The sequence below is a fragment of the Pseudophryne corroboree genome, chromosome 4 (genome assembly GCF_028390025.1).
Source record: "Pseudophryne corroboree isolate aPseCor3 chromosome 4, aPseCor3.hap2, whole genome shotgun sequence".
Classification (NCBI taxonomy): domain Eukaryota; kingdom Metazoa; phylum Chordata; class Amphibia; order Anura; family Myobatrachidae; genus Pseudophryne; species Pseudophryne corroboree.
In genome coordinates this window covers 143716674-143721892 of record NC_086447.1, presented here as the reverse complement: position 1 = coordinate 143721892, position 5219 = coordinate 143716674, and the positions used below count along the sequence as shown (strand labels likewise).

The 5219-nt window shown below is 45.5% G+C and overlaps 1 pseudogene; it reads right to left on the bottom strand.

The window, feature by feature from the left end:
* Positions 1–2342: 2342 nt before the first annotated feature.
* Positions 2343–2461, bottom strand: LOC134913883 (5S ribosomal RNA; annotated as a pseudogene).
* Between the last annotated feature and the right edge of the window lie 2758 nt (positions 2462–5219).

Below are 5219 nucleotides of genomic sequence, written 5' to 3'. Positions count from 1 at the left end.
ACTCGCCTTGCGTATGCCAAGGCCAACCTGACGACCACTTTCCAAGTGAGGAAACTCACTCCTCCTTACTTAAAGGTTGAAACCAAAGCGATTCAAGGAACTGCAACACCCCATTAAGAGCTCATGGTGCCACAGGGGCACAAATGGAGATTGGATGTGCAACACGCCCTTCATGACAGTCTGAACTTTCTGGAAGGGAGTCCAATTTATTCTGAAAGAAACCCGCTAAGGCCGATTTTAATTGAGCCCAAGTTTAGGCCCGCATCCACACCTGCCTGTAGAAAATGTAGAAAACGTCCTAGTTGAAAAAACTCCGCCGTAGGAGTCTTCTTGGATTCACACCAAGAAACTTATTTTCTCCAAATACGGCAGTAATGTTTATACGTTATCCCTTTTCTAGCCCGAATAAGTGTGGAGAACTAATTCCGTAGGAATACCCTTACGGACTAGGATTTGGCGGTCAACCGCCATGTTGTGAAACGTAGCCGCGGTACGTTCTAATACACGCACGGCCCCTGTCGTAACAAGTCCTCGCGCAAAGGAAAAATCCAGGGATCTCCTATGAGTAATTCCTGAGATCTGGATACCAAGCTCCCCTTGGCCAGTCTGGGACCATGAGGCTCGCTCGAATTTCCTTTTTATGCTCCCAGAACTTTTGGAACGAGAGAACGTAGGGAATACATATACCGACTGAAACACCCACGGTGTCACCAGTGTATTCACTGTTCCTGTTTTAGGGTCCCTTGACCTGGAACTCTGAAGCTTCTTGTTGAGACGAGATGCCATCATTCCTACTTGAGGAAATCCCAACGACATATCACCTCTTCGAAGACTACTTGGAGGAGGTCTCCCCTCTACTGGATGGAGATCGTGCCTGCTGAGGAAGTCTGCTTCTCAGTTGTCCACTCTTGGAACGAACATCGCCGACAGATCGTATGTAAGTTTTTCCGCCCAGTGGTTTCTGCCATTGCTGTTCTGCTCTTCGTTTGTAGAAAACGTTGTAAATGGCCCTTGACTCTAGACCGTTTATGTGGTGACAAGTTTCCTAACTTGATCATCTTCCTTGGAAGTTTTCCCCCCTGTGTGACTGCCCTCCCGCCTCGGAGGCTTGCATCCGTGGTTGCTAGGATCCAGTCCTGGATCCCGAACCTGCGCCCCTCTAGGAGGTGAGAGCTGTGCAGCCACCACAGGAGTGAGATTCTGGTCTTGGAAGACAGGATTATCCTCCGGTGTATGTCCAGGTGGGAACCGGACACTTGTCCAACAGGTCCCACTGGAACACCCTAGCATGAAACCTGCCAAACTGAGTGGCCTCATAGGCCGCAACCATCTTTACCAGCAACCGAATGTATTGATGAATTGAAACTCTTGCTGGTCTCGGAACTTGTCTGACCAGGCTCTGGATCTCCAGAGCCTTTTCCCGTGGGAGAAAAAACTCTGTAGTTCATTGTCTAGTATTATACCCAAAACCGACAACCGCGTCGTTGGGACTAACAGTGATTCCGGTAAGTTCAGGAGCCAACCATGTTGTTGAAGAACTGTCAGGGAGAGTGCAATGTTTTGCACCAACTGGTTCCTTGACCTCGCCCTTATCAGGAGACCGTCCCAGTACGGGATAAATGTGACCCCTTACTAGCGACGGAGAACCATCATTACCGCCATCACCTTGGTGAAAATCCTTAGAGCCGTGGACAGACCAAACGGCAACATCTGAAATTGGTAATAACAACCCTGAATTGAAAGGGAGGGAATACCGCACAGGATATAGTAGATATGAGAGTGATTTTCTAAAACCAAAATCAAATGATTGCAAGAAAACGCTGTTTTCTAATTCTGATATTGTTTTGTGGTGCACCCTGAGTCAGTATGGGAACATAAGACAAATAAGGAGAAAAGAAGACTCTTTTGTGGGCACACTCTTAACTTTAAATGAATATAAGAATTAGTCAGAATAGATTAAAAATTCAAATTTTAATGATTCAACAAAATTAAGATGATCAGTGGTTCATAAAGAAAATAATGGTCAAAAAAGTGACAATATATTCAAATAGCACAGAGTGCTGATGCAAGATGGAAACTGAATTCCGGCTGACGGAAGAGATTCTGAATGTTGTAAGCAAATAGCTTAAATATTAGACGGTACGTTCTACTGATAAGCAAATCACTGTTTTATGTTCCATGTCAGGGTATATAAATAATACAGTCTGGATACTGGTTGTACTTATGGGTAGTATATATGTGTCTCTCTCTCATATCCAGCCAAGAAAAGAAAAAGGGTGGAAGATCAGATGGCAGTGTGAATCTTCTGTCAGTGTTAGACACTGTGTATGCTAAACCAATGAGCTCTACTAAACTGAGTATTCCTCAATGGTCACCCACTTGAGTACTGACCCAGCCCAACACTGATTAGCTTCCGAGATCGGACGGCTTCGGGCGTTTCCAGTGTGGTATGATAGTAGAGCGAATGAACAATGATTGGAAGCTCTGGAATCACTGATGAGAGTTCACGAATTTACATAGTTATTCAGGACAGATACCAGAGATAGAGGAAACCAGATGGATCTGCTGCCAATGTTAGACAGGGACGTGGCCCTAAATCAATGGTGAGTAATCAAAAATTGCATCAGCACTCTGTGCTATTTGAATTTATTGTCACTTTTTTGACCATTATTTTCTTTATGAACCACTGATCATCTTCATTTTGTTGAATCATTAAAATTTGAATTTTTAATCTATTCTGACTAATTCTTATATTCATTTAAAGTTAAGAGTGCGCCAACAAGAGTCTTCTTTTCTCCTTAATTGTCTTAACAACCCTGAATTGCAAACCTCAGGTAAGCCTAATGAGGAGGAAAATGTAATTAGGCCTCCATTATGTCTGTTTTTCAAATTGGAAATCACTGCCCTGAGAGATTCCATCTTGGATTTGAATTTCTTTAAGTAGAAATTGAGTGATTTCAGATTTAGGATTGGTCTGACTGAGCCGTCTGGCTTCAGGACCACGAAGAGGCTTGAATAAAAGCCTTCTCCCTGTTGTGACAGGGAAAACCAGGTCCATGACCTGATCCTGATACAACTCTTGTATTGCGTCGCATACTACCTCCCCGTCCTGAGGAGAATCGTAATTTGAAAAATTGGTGAGGAGAAATGTCTGGAAACTCCAGTATGAACCCTTGGGACACTATTCGTAAAAGCCCCCGGGTCCAGGTCCATTTCAGGACTGACTGAAGAGTTTTAGACGCGGTCCCACCAGTTTGGGCTCCCGCAAGAGTCCCAGCGTCATGCGGTGGATGTGGCAGAAAACAGAGGATGATCTCTTCTCCTGTGATCTTGAAGAGGTTGTGGACCTCTTCCCTTTCCTCCTTCCTCTACCTGCAAAGAAAGAGGATTCTGTATCTATTGGGCCGAAATGACTGCATCCGACAATGGTATGTCATCATCCCTAGTGAGGGAACATAGGGCAAGAAGGCGGACTTACCAGCGGCAGCTGTCGAGATCAAATTAACTAGGCCGTCACCCAACCAGGCTTCACCTTCATAGAGAAGAGACTCCTCTTCTTCTCGGAGTCCGCATCAGCATTGCATTGGTGAATCCACAACGCCCTCCTAGCCGAGACCGCCATGGAAGTGGCCCGTGAACCAGAGTCCTGTATCCCTTGCAGTCGCTCGAAAGTATGCTGCAGTGTCCTTGATATGACCCAACATATGAATACTACTACTCCCCCATGCGCATGTAATGGCAGGACTAACTAACGTAGTCGTGGACACATAACTAGAATATAACGTAGCTTTCTGCATACGATCCGCTGGATTTGTGACAGGGCCCCGTGTAGAACAGGGGGGGTCATTCTGAGTTGTTCGCTTGTTATTTTTTTTCGCTACGGAGCAATTAGTCGCAAACTGCGCATGCGCAATGTTCGCAGTGCGCCTGCGCCAAGTAAATTAGCACAAAAGTTTGGTATTTTACTCACGGACTAACAAAGTTTTTTCATCGTTCTGGTGATCAGAGTGTGATTGACAGGAAGCGGGTGTTTCTGGGCGGAAACTGGCCGTTTTCTGGGAGTGTGCAGAAAAACGCAGGCGTTTCAGGGAAAAACGCGGGAGTGTCTGAAGAAACGGGGGAGTGTCTGGCCGAACGCTGGGTGTGTTTGTGACGTCAAACCAGGAACGAAACTGACTGAACTGATCGCAATGTAGGAGTAAGTCTGGTGCTACTCAGAAACTGCTAAGAAATTTCTATTCGCAATTCTGCAAATCTTTCGTTCGCAATTCTGCTAAGCTAAGATACACTCCCAGAGGGAGGCGGCTTAGTGTGTGCAATGCTGCTAAAAGCAGCTAGCGAGCGAACAACTCGGAATGAGGGCCAGGGGGCGACTCCCACTTTATTCTTTCCGCGGCGGGAAAAGAAATAAACAATCAGAATCCTTATGAGGATTTGAAACCATCTTGTCAGGGCTGACCCAGAATTTCTCACATAGAGCTCTCAGTACATGAGAAGGAGGAACGACACCTCAGCTTTCATTATAAACTTTTATATATATATATATATATACACACATTTATAGACACATATACATATCCACACATAGACCCCTCTGTCAGGAACAGCCAGAGTTCTCAGCGACGTCTTTAGAACATGAGTAGTGCACATTGAATGCCCCCTTTTTTGGGGGGGGATCCAATCAGGAAACATTATGGTCGACATAGGAAACCGTATCCGTGTCGATATCAGGGAGTAGTAACTGGGCAAAATAAAATTTTTGCGACCCCGAGGGAAATATAGCATGACATCCTCCATAGATATTTCTACGTCTGTGTTTGGGACACAGAGTTATGCAAGCTGACTATATATATATGTATATATACACTCTGATATAAATATTTTTTACCCAGTCAGATATTGGTGGTGCCTACATGGCCACCCACACACGTCTGTGTCCCTAATATCGTTTTCTCTTGGGAAAAACATTCAGCTACCGACGTGTCGACACACATGTACCAAGTACCATCAGTAGCCGGCGGTGCCGACAGGGTCACTCCCACAGCCGTTCGTGGGAGGAGCCCTCAGCCTCAGACATGCCGACACACGTGTACCAAAAACCACCGACACACCGGGCATATAGGGGACAGACCCACAGTAAAGTCTGTCAGAGAGACACAGAGGAAGATTGCCAGCCCACAACCCAGCGCCTAATCACCGGTTCTGAAACACTAAGGAAT